This window comes from Leptonotus elevatus, chromosome 20, assembly GCF_054856555.1.
Source record: "Leptonotus elevatus isolate MCC_2025b chromosome 20, RoL_Lele_1.0, whole genome shotgun sequence".
NCBI classification, from domain to species: domain Eukaryota; kingdom Metazoa; phylum Chordata; class Actinopteri; order Syngnathiformes; family Syngnathidae; genus Leptonotus; species Leptonotus elevatus.
This window is the reverse complement of record NC_141258.1, coordinates 6,526,035-6,538,236: the sequence shown is the minus strand read 5'-3', so window position 1 is coordinate 6,538,236 and position 12,202 is coordinate 6,526,035. Positions and strand designations below refer to the sequence as shown.

Genomic DNA, 12,202 nt, shown 5'->3' with positions numbered 1-12,202 from the left:
TATTGCCGTTAAAATTGCATAGTTAATTAGCGGCTAGCGAACGTGAAGCTTTCGATAGTCAACTCATGAGCGAGTCGACTAATCGGTCCAACCCTTACGATGTGATCCACTATACCACCCGGCATTCCTGCTTCGCCTACATCTCTCTACCATTCCCTCTCTCACGACACATCTTGAATAGAACACGGGCGCTAAGCGATGCAGCGCGGCGTTGCAGGAACATATACTGATCCTATGATAACGACACTCCTGGCTAGGAATCAGAAACAAGGGAATATGCCCTCCAAAATGATGCCCCTGTCTGCGGATGATAAATGGAGTTGGTGATTAGTTAGTCGAGGAGGGAGGTGCACTGCTTGGGCCCTTTAATGGGCCATCATTTGGAAGATAACTGTATTGTCCTATCTCTCTTGACATTTAAATCTAATCAGACCCTCCTCGTTAGCGCTGGTACTCCAAAACGGACGAGCCCAGGAGGGATCCAAAGGCAGCAACCGGAGAGGGATTGCCCCCGCCGAGGGCTTCCCGCGCAATTATTAGAGCCAGGGCCCGGGGACACGCATTTATGCTGGTTTTATTTAGATTTTGTTTAACTGACAGCTCAGTTTGCAGAGCTACTGTTCATTTAGCAAGATAATAGTACAACAGACAAATACGCGCTGGATCCTTTACACCTCCCCCTGCACACTCGCAAACATCCCTTAGGAGCCACTTTGAGGTCTCTCCTCCACTCGTTCTTTCCACAGATGAGATGCTCGGTTTGATTAACACTTCTCTTTCATCCTCTTCATTAGCACAGCAGCCACTGCATCAGCGGCGGCCCATGAAGAAGAGGCCATGAATTAGATTCCACTTATTCCGTAGACTGCATCTAATTCCGCACAATGGCGCTTAATGGTTGGGCGTAATAGGAAAAAGGTGTTTGTAATTGTTTCTCCAGACGCAGATGTTTCTGCGCAGCGGAACGGGCGGCTCAAAGATCCTCGGATAAAAAGAGGCAACGGCCGGCCGGCCGGCGTTTCCGCACGGCTCGCGAGCAATAAACGCGCGCGGAGGAGCCAATTTCCTCCGTCCGAGCGTCCCGCCGCGTGGAGGAGTCGGCCCTCCGTCAATGAGAACCACCTGGCGCCGAAGGAAGTGATTAGGCTTGGCACCACTGCGAGCGAACAACTGTTTTGTTAAGCGGCGTTGAGATGCCGAGGGGGGCTCGCCGGAGAAATATTGACGTACCTTTTCTGGGATCTAAGGCGCGCTGTTGTTGTGTTAGCGCTCAGCCACGAGGGACTTATTTTGGTCGCAGCGTGCGTCCCGGGGTTTTCGAGCGGCCACTTTGCCCGAGTCGTGCCGCAACAGCGTGGATGTGGTTTTGAAACTCCCCAGCAGACTAAACACATTGAAAATAGCCCAGCGACCGGCTGACCATTTAGTGGAGGAAAAGCGTACCTCTGCATACGCACAGAATGGAGATAATGACTAGATGTTTTTATTGCAGCATGTTTTTTGAACATAAAAACATCCAATGAAATTCAGTAGGCTTCTTTGTGCCAGCCAAAAACACAAGATACAATTCAAATGCTATTTATGAGTATTCGAAGACTCTAATCCCAAAAACATTTTGTGCAAATCCATAACACTCTTGTAAATCATAGAAAACCCACATCTTTTTTTTTCCAGTCTTTTTTTTAGGCTCGCTTAAATCTTATGAAACTAACATACCCTGCTTTCCAAATCACTTTTAAGTCATGTCAAAATATAGCATATTATTGGCCAAATTAGACGCTGAGTTTTTGAGGCTTTTGCTGCAGGGATTTGTTCATGTGGGGGGGAAAAGTTGCTACTAAACAAAGTTTTGCGGTAAACCCCACAAGGGGCGGCCATTTTGTTACTTGCTGACGGCCAATCATGGCTCAGCTTGTGAACATCTCATGACCGAACTCAGAAAACAGGTGAGCCATGAATGGGTGTAACTTGTTACCTGAGGCCTGAGCAACTGTGATGTCAAAATGGCCGTCCCCAGAGATGGATAAAAATGACTTTTTTTTTCTTTCTTTTTTTTGCAGCTTAACTCATATTCCACAAATGCAATATTAATCAGAATGCAGTATTTAGACTAGTGGGGATGCATAGAACATATTGTAAAGATTTTTTTTTTATAAAGTAAGAAAAATGTACAATACATCTGATATTGCTTAATGCAATACATTTATTGCTTGTGTTTGTTGGAGAAAAAAAAATACATAGGAAGGGGACCTAAAGTTCACATTAAATCATGATTGCAAAAATCTGAAAAAATTAGATTTTTTAAAATGTATTCTTTATTTTTTCCAAATCATTCAGCGCTTCTGTCTACCATGTCCAGTATGTATATTGCAGTCTTAAAATCCATTGATTACCCAAAAGAGAAGCCCGTTACCATAGAGAATAAATGCCATGGTGCAATAAAGCTAAAATTCAATTAAGAGTAATTATCGCGCTACATTTTTTCTTCGCCACGACACCTCCCTCCATTAACACCCCCCCCCTCCCCCCTCTGCGCCGGCGTGCTGTTCATCCTCATTCACTTTGATGCTTATTTAATTTGTTTGACCTTTGTATGGTAACAGGGCTTGTCAGCTCCTTCTCGTCTACCTTGTTTTCACCCTGCGCGCGCGCGCACGCGTGTGTGTAGTGGTCTAAAAGTTCAATATTGAGCTGTGGGAATGTGTCATAACGTGAGGATGAATGCACCTTTGCGCAGTGGCCGCCACGGTTGAGCGAATGTTGGCTTGTGGACAGTCGCGCTGATCACACCTGATGATGGAAATGCATGCCGCAGAGAATATGTGTGTGTGTGTGTGGGTTTGGGAATACAAGATCAAGGTGGTACTTTTGAGGTTTTATTTATTTATGTGTATTTTTTTTTTATTTGCATTGTGATGGGTATTTATTGGAGGAGCAGTCAGAAACAATAACATTACACATTGTAGGAGTTGGATTATTCCCAGATGTGGACTGGGCAGGCATGAGTGATGGGATCACATTTTTATGTCATTGAAACAAGTTGAGGAATTTCATTTAAAATAGTTGGCTCCCACAACCAGTATGTGCCAGCTGCTTTTGTGAAATCCGCTTGACAGCTACTGCAGATCTCCACCAACAAACCCGAGCACAAATACCTGGTGACTAATCCCCCAGCATGCTGCAGTGCTGTGCAGGGCTAGCCATCAGTCAGGGTGAGGTTGTGTGGTCCACTTTTTTTGATGCGGCACATCCTTGCTTCACTTTTTTTTTTTTTGCTTTTGGCCTCCAAGGCCCCCGGGGCAATGTGTGTGTGTTTGAGAAACAGTCAACTTGCGTTTTTCTGCGGACGGTGAAAGAGAGAAATCTCCTGTTTCACCTGCACAAAGTTCTAGAAGTGACGGACTCGCACTTTGGTGCGCGCACAATGGCGGCCTAACCTTGTTACGAGTAACCAACTGCTCTGCCCGGCGTTGGGATTTGCGCAGACATTTTTCTGTTTTTACTCAAACGAGCTCTGCTGTTTGAGAGTCTGAGGTTTTCTGGCAAGTGAGAGACGCAAAGAGGGCGAAAGCGCCGCAGATATGCAGGAAGGGGCGATAGAGCTCGCCCCCGGATATTGGGCCCGCCCGAGGTGCCAGGAGGCCCACCGTAGCCGCCCGCCCAGCCCCCGGAGCCCCGAGACCCGGTCCATGGATGGAGCCCCCGGCCCAGGGGAGGGGGAGGAAGGCGGACAGGGGAGGGGGACGGCACAGGGAAAGGAAACGACAAGAAGGGCAAGGGGCGGCGGCAGGGTAGAGAGAGAAAAAAAACAACAACAAAAAAACAATGGCGAAGCGAAATGTGAAACTGCGGCAGAGAGACGCGCACACACCCTGACATGCACACCCCGACTATGTGTGTGCATGTCTTTGTTCTGTCTCGCTGTCCTCTTGGCACGTAAATCATAATGGATCTCATTATCCAGCTGGGTCAGCTCGGTGGGGCCCGTCTGGCGGGAGATGATAGCTGGCTGAGTGAGGGGCTGCCATGACACACACATGCACGTACACACCGCTCGGCACTACTGTTATTTGTCTCTTCCCCATTCGCGCACTATCAAGATGATAGACTCGTGCACACTTCCATTCCGCACACACCATTCAAACATTAGCGGCTCAGCTTCCTATCAGACAGACGGCCACGGGAGAGAGGCATAAAAAAAAAAAAAAGAAGCCACTTCCTGCATATCTGCGGCGCTTCCGCCCTCTCTGCGTCTCTCGCTTGCCAGAAAACCGCCGACTCTCAAACGCCAGAGCTCATTTGGGTGTGTCTGAGTAAAAACATCAACAGAAAAATGTCTGCGCTAAATCCCAACGCCAGCTCCAACGAGGTGAGGGCGGAGCAGTCGGTTGCTCGTAACAAGGTTAGGCCGCACACCATTTGTTTGGACATGACCATTACCCGAGCCAATTACTGGATGGTATACCAGCGGCTTGCCAACGAGCTAATGTTTTCCCGTCACGCCTGCCCCTCCCCTCGCAAACGCGCACACACACATATGAGAAAGGAGGGGGGCGAGTGGGAAATAGATTGAGAGAGGAAGCACGGAGAACGGCCCGGGGCACAACCCCCCCCCCCCCCCCCTCCACCTGACTGACTGATGCAGCTAATAAACTTTCATTTAAGCTAATGTTGAACCTTTTTCTTCTTTCTCTCCCCACTCTCTCTTCCTTCCATCCAGCTCTCTCTGCTTCCAGAAGACAGGTCGGTCCGAGCAATCGATGCGGGCAGTCTGCCGGCCGGATGCCCACTTGGCTGAACAGCGCGCCGCTTAATCAGTCTGAAGTTCAACACATAGGAAGCCGCTGCCGACCAACAGAGGTAGAAACGGCGCGTAATGATTATGTACAGCAGCTACGAACCCATTGCATCCATCAAACGCACACCCTGCAATGCGACTAAATTGAGTTTTTATGTTACCACAACATGAAGACTCTGCATAGGATCGAATACAAAAAAGGTCCGGAGATCCTGCAGGCCCGCCAGCACACCTGATTCATTTAATCAGCTCATCAGCACGCCTTATAACGATCCCGATCTTTAGTATCAGGTGTGTTGGTGGGCGGAAACATCTAAAACCTGCAGGATTCCACACCTCGAGGACCGGAATTGGTGAACCCTGATGTAGAGTGACGAGAAGTTTTAGGTCCGACGCAACTAAAATCGACTGAAGTGGACTATTGACTCACACCTGCACATCAAACGTATGAGCACTACACATCTGTGTCAAGTTTCGAAATTCTACTGTTTGTATAGAATATTACTGGATTATTATTATGTTGTTTTTTTTGGATTGAACCACAAAAACATGGCAAGATTGTCAAAGAAGAAGCAGATTGCTACAAGGGCAGAAAATGGTTGAGAATTATGGATATTTTGAGAGACTATTGTAATGATCGACCGCCCTGTGCATTTCGGTAACACAGATTCTCCACGCTTTGCTTTCTGGCTACAGGTACATATGAATTTATAAAGATAGTTAACAATTATTGTAAAACACAATGTGTTTATGCACAGTCTAATGTATGCATCGAAAACCTGCTACCGTGTATCGGGTTTTAAAGCTCCATGTACAGTATCCTGTACTGAATTAATTATTTTACTGAACCATAAAAACATGGCGGGACTGTCAGGGAAGAAGCGGATTGCCACAACGTGACGAAATTGGGCAGCAAAGTTTCATGGACTTGAGCCCAGATTCAAACTCAGAACCTCTCCGGTGCAAGGCTGACGTTCTAACCACAGGCGCCACCGTACCGTGAAATCTTGCTAACCAACAAAACAGTTTCTCTCTTACTGAAACAATAAAAGCACATCAAAGATTCATAATTATTTTTAAACTATGGAGCGTATTTGGGATCACTGCACCCTGCCAGCTCGCTCTTTTAACTATGTGCTAATTAAACCTTGAGACAAAAGCAACAGCTATGATTCTCTTCTATTTGTAGCTGCAGAACAGGCTTTGTCTGAGGTCACGATTGGCACAGTGTGTGCACATGTGGCTTTTTTTCCGCCCCCGTTCTGTTTACCATGTACTGTATGTGTTGACACTAGACACGGTTCAAGCAACCGCAGCACGCTCTTACCAATTGTGCAGCAAATACAATAATGCATGTGTGCACGTGTGCATGTGTGCATGTGTTTTTGCCCCAGCAGCGCTTCTGCAATTGATTTAGATGCGTTTTAGCAACGTGAAGATTTCAAAAGGCCACTCGTGTCATGTGACATCATCCGTGGCTTTTAATTTATTTTTTATTTTTTTTAGAGGGGAAGTCCGACAAGATAAAAAAAAAAAAAATCGCCCGGATCTGTAAATAATTGGCCACCTAAGACTCACTTGTTCAACTGATGCGAGAAGGTCAACAACTTAGAGAGCCTCCCTAATTGAGATGATCTCCTCATGTGCCACAAATCAAGATCCATTAAGAGCGATTAAGCACCGACAAGTATAGCGCAGTAAATCAGGGTCATCAGATGGACCAGACAGGCAGAGGACAGACGAAGAGCAAGTCCCCTTTGCAGAAAAAAACAGGACGTTCAGCCGTCTGTGTGTGTGTGTGTGTGTAGGATTTAGCAGGTGACTTTTAATGTTCATATCAACAAAATTTGCGACGGACAAATAAGTTTTGGGTAGCCAGTAGATCGACTGGATCAAGCTCAAACGATATTTTGCCTTTTGATGCAAAATCGGCGATCGACTGTAATGTCATAATTTGCACGCTTGACCAATGATGTCATTGATCGGTGAGACAGCAAAAACAACGTTCTTCATTCGTTCTGCGATACCATCGTGTATGTATATCGACGCCTTCTTAAGATAATCGCCTAAGTCATTTTTTTCAGATTTTTCAGGAAAATTTTGAACCATTTGCGTCATGATGATTTAGGCAAAAAAATTATTTTGCAAAAAAATGACTTGAGGCAATTAATTAATAAGGGGACAATATGTGAGCCTGAAAGCTAATCTATTTGTAGCCTTTGCACTACCAACGACCATTCAATCACAAAGTAATAGTGAACGTGTATTTTTTATTTTTTGGACTGGTAGAAAACTAGAACAGAAAATAACTAGCTACAGTATGTTTTGTTTATTTAATTTGACCATCACGTTGATACAAAATAGCTTTCATTATGAGGCGTAAGTTATGTTAATATATTGATCCATCTTGTGATTGGATCAGTGATCGTTTATCGTTTATTTATCGGCCCCAAAAATCCTAGCATAGCAGCTATACCTGAAAATATATAGAAAAGTAAGCTATGGGTATTTGTGCATGTGTGCGTGCGTGTGAGTGTGTACTCATTAATTCACCTAAAACCTATTAAAAATCTCATACCGTTCACCTAAACCGAATACTAGAGTCGTGAGGTTGTCAGGAGACCCGAGAAAGGATCAAAGAAAGTGAAAGGTTTTCTTCATCTTTTAAATTATTGGTGGATCTCATCTCTATGGCGTATACCGCCACCTACAGCGGCGGAGTCCCCTCTCAATATTCGCAAAAGAAGAACAGATGGAAACGGGCATGAGGCAGTCGCATGTCCGTTTTTGCGTATTTTCAGTAAATCCGCTTACAAATTTTGAAACAATTGGATGGAAATCTGACTTGTGTGTTGATATGTGGCTTTACTGAAACGGATATCAATGACATCATCGATTAAATGACTTCGGCTAGACTTCCATTGCACTGGCGTTTACTATGAACATTTTTAAGTCATTCAACCTGCAGCTAAGAAAAAAAAGAAAAAAAAGAAGAAATTACTGACGATTACAACAATTCCACTCTTGCAGTTCAGTTCAGTATACTTACAGGCATTGTCAATTTAGGTCATTGTTGAGTTAAGTCAATTCAGAAACAGTTTGTTAAATTTGCACAGTGTAACAATGCCGTAGTCATCTGACCAGTTTTTGAGCCAGAACTCCGACCGTGAATGAAATGAATGTACTCATTTTCACAAAAGGGGCCTCACTTTGCTAAATTACCTTTTGATTTGTTGATCCGACCTCTATTTTTTTCCCCCTTCCAATCCCTCCCTCGCATCCATTAGCGTGACTCGCCGGCGTGCTCGTCTCCAAAAAAGTGAATCTGGAGGCGTGACACAATAGGTGAGGCAGGCAGTGTCAGTATTTTATAATAATACAGGCAATAACAATAAATCCCAGGGGCTAATCATTTACTCACCACTCGTCAACCCCCCGCCCCACCCCCCCCTCCCTCACTGAACCCGGAGCGATGCTGCATTACCCCGCCGCCGCCGCCGCCTTCAATTACACCATTCATCATGTGTCTTATCTGGCCAGCGCTTTGATTGAGTGTGCAATGGGAAGCGTTGCAAACCTCCTTCGCAACTGCGTGTGTGTGTGTGTGTGTGTGTGTGTGTGTGTGTGTGTGTGTGTGTGTGTGTGTGTGTGTGTGTGTGTGTGTGTGTGTGTGTGTGTGTGTGTGTGTGTGTGTGTGTGTGCGTAGCTTTTGACAAGAGTGGAAGCTGAATTTGGGTGAGAGTGTGTTGTGTTGGGATGTCAAATGTGTGTGTGCAAGAACCCACAGCACATCTACTTGAGTGTATAAATCAAGCCAGATAATCCCCCCCCCCTCCCTCCCCAAAAACCGCTCTCTGATCCGCTCTGTCCCGACAAGCCCATTTTTCTTTTTCTTTTTTTTTTTTAAACCTTCTACTGTCCCATCTTTCGTCGCGCTTCTTCTTTGGAAGCCATTCGTCTGGAGAGTGACGGGGGATCTCATCTCCAACGGTGCCGAGAGTGTTGGGAGACAGGCGACAAATTTTAATAAGCAACTGGGTGCTGTAATTTAGCGGCCTGGGAGGGCGATTAGGCTGATTGATGCCAGGCTCGCCTAATGGCACCCGGCCTACGGGCTCCTGGTCCAAATTGGTAGTAATGAAAGTTTTGTGCAAATTGAGATGGAGGTAAAAGAGGCACCTTCCTCTCACTCTCTGCCCCCCCTCCCCCACCCCCCCCCCCCCCCCCCAATCCTGTCTCTCTTTGTTACGCTCCTGCGTTCTCTTTTGTTTTCATCTTGTCCGTTTCACTTTCCATGTTTGGAGCTGTCGGTGGGTTCCTCCGTCATTGTTCATGCCGCCCGCCGCTCTGCCTCGTTACGAAAATCGATGCGCGCCTCATCTGCTGTCGCTCTCCTTTTCTCTCCTCCTCTCCCCGTTATTGATTTTCGGTTGTTCATTTCCTCCCCTTCTTAAGAGGAACCTATTATTCTCATTTTCAGCTCCACTTGAGTAGTTTTCCGCAGTCGCAAAAGTCCTCGTTCATTTTCTAACAGACTTCTTCCGCTGTCGGAGGGGCCGATTGCATCAGACCACAAAACAAGACAACTGTGTGAGTACTCAATTCTTGAGTAGATACTGATACACACAGTACCAATACCACTAGCACTTTTGACGCGTAAAATTTCCCCTCAAAAAACGATGAGAGCATTTTAAAGAAAGATCTTTTATTCTTCTCATTTCTAGTACCTGATCGCAAAACGATCGGCCACTGTCGCGAGTACTGATAGGCTGGTATCGGCTACTTCAAATGGGGCGTATCTTCACTTTTTTTGTGCCAGGGCGAGTTGAGCCTACCGCGACGAAAGCTGCTGACAAAACTGACAATTTGGTGACAGAAAGTAGGCTGCGCCCGGTGTAAAAATGGACGCATCTTCATTTTTGTGCCGGGGGGGCAAGTCTAGTTAAGACTCGATTTTAGACTCGCAAAAAGCTGGTTTAAGTGGTGCAGGTGGTGTATTTCCATTTTTGGTGGATTTTGAGGCGCAGGCAGATTAAGGATGTCGTTTAATTCATTCATAAATCTGAAAAGTGTGGGATAATCCCCAACATCATCCTCAAAGGTGAGGTCTTACCTGCATAAATACGCTTTGCGTGGGCCACTCTTTTGCATGGACCTCAGTTTTTCCAATGTCAAGCATGGCGTGCACCTCAACCGCCCTTATTTCAGTGGAATTGAGAGGAGCCGCTTCGATTGGCCGGGAGTCGGCTGCGTTCCGTCCTACAACAATTCAGACCTTGGAAATTTCTTAGCCCTTTTCCAGCGAACGGCAAATGTGAATCAGAGTGCAGCGTCGGCAAACTCATTAGCGTTGTGTGATTCCTCAGATGTTTCTCAGCTTTCCTTCCCGAGTCAGGACCGCATTCCGGTCCTCTTAAATAAACACATGTAGAATAGTGATCGCATTTCTTGCAATTAGCGATAAGAGAGCGGCGTTAAATTGAGGGATGAGCGCATTGTATCTCAAGGCGCACACCTTCACAGATTGAGATATTGCGCAGCAGTGCGTCGCACTGCATAAAATCAACACGGGTTCCTGCTCTCACATCTTCCTTCACGCGAGCGTACCAGATAATGAAAAAACAATTAATGTGCGGAAAAAAAGGAGGCACTTTGAGAGGGAAGTTGTTGAAAAATCCCCCGAGAACTCAGCTAATGGCCTCAATCCACACAAGGACGCTCACCCCCCCCCCCCCCCCCCCCCTTACGATGTGCGCATTAAACGTACAAGTGCATTATCTCCACGGCCACGCGGGTGCTTACGCGTTAACTAGCGTTCCAATTTCCAGACACGCAAATGCAGCTTTTTGAGTCCATCTTTCTCTAAACTCCCACTCGCTCCTTTTATTCACTCCGTTTCTCTTAAGATGACGCTTCCCGTCTTCTCTTCCTCCTCGCTCGCTGCCACTTTGAGTTACGTGCTGATCTATCATTAATAGCTTTATTAGCATTTTCCTTCTCCCGGGGTGCTTTTTGTATGCGTTTCAAACTAGAACACGGATGCCGGCGTCATTATGCAAGGAAACATCCTGAATTCTTTCCACGACAAAATGACGGCGGGTAGGAGAAGGCGGCATAACAGCGATACATTTTGACAGTTCCCAAATTAGAACATGTATCTTTGTTCTCACGCGCGGCTCCCTGTAAAGTTTCTTCACTTTTATAAGCCAACTGGATTCCCCGCAAAATTCTGGGGGAAACTTTGAACACGTATTAAAAGGCGGATTCCACGCGTCAGTGTGAACAGTGACAATGCAAACTCGGTCAAAGAATTCATTGGAGTTGACCGGACCCGCTACAATGAGGCACTCTAAAGCGGCCACGTAAGCCCAAAGCTGATGAGAAAAACTGAAATGGTGAAAAACTGTTAATGCTGTATTTCCACAATTGAGTACTACGTAATTCTTGACAAACTTTCATACTTAATTTATAAAGTGCAGCAAAAAAAAAAAAAAAAAAAAATCACACAAATATTGAACCAAGGTTATTTTAGTAAACAAAAACAAAAACATTTTCATTAAGGAAATAAAATAAAAATGAAAATGCTTTTGAAAACCGAACACTAACTGAAACTGCATTTTACAAAACGAACTAAAAGTGAAACTGTCCTTTGTTCTTATGTTTGAAAATGAATGTCGTACATAATTAAGGGAGGTCGAACAGTCGCCTGGGACTTGTGGTCCTTTAACGGTGTGTCACATAGAAGTAGTGCCATCTAGTGGCAGCCAATTAAAAAAGTGCCAGCAGTTGACGTTGCTCCACAGCGACGTCTTTTTTTGGGGTTTCATATATGAAAAAATAGGACACGCTGCTAGGGCTGGGTTTGAAAATCGAATACATTTTCCTTTTCATAGCCCAATATCGATTCATAAAACTATCAATTGAAAAGTTCATGTGAAAATAGAGTATTTTTTAAATTTCAATTTTTTGTTGTTTTGTTTTGTTTTGTATCTTGAATGTTTGAATTCAAAAGTATTTTCTTACATTTATGATTCAAGACCTGGCTTTAAGACAATTGTGAATCTTTTTATATATTTAAAAAAGAATACCGGGGTAGTTAAATATGTAAAAATACATAATATATCAAATATGTTGCAATATTTTTTTAGTTTTTTTACAGCATGTCGTTCTTAAATGAACCAAAAATCAAAGTGAATCGAATCAAATCGATTTTGGAACTCTAAGTCGATACCCAGCCCTACACAGTGCAACCGGCTTGAATACTTCTACTACAAATCCACTTAAGAAGTTGGCAACTTGACAAAGAGGGGATAAAAAGCGAGACCATCCTCGCTTTATTCAAGACGATAAAGTTGTTCTGCATCTAATTTAGAAGCGGTATTATGCACTGCACTTTTTCTAATT

At 44.9% G+C, this 12,202-nt stretch overlaps 1 protein-coding gene across 1 annotated transcript in view; it reads left to right on the top strand.

Annotated features, from left to right (window-relative positions):
* The window catches only part of raraa (retinoic acid receptor, alpha a), a 164,653-nt gene that overhangs the window by 39,812 nt on the left and 112,639 nt on the right, over positions 1–12,202 (top strand). The window contains exon 2 of the mRNA XM_086064202.1: positions 4,721–4,860. The gene's annotated coding sequence lies outside the window, so the exon portion shown is untranslated. The remainder of the gene's footprint in view (positions 1–4,720; positions 4,861–12,202) is intronic.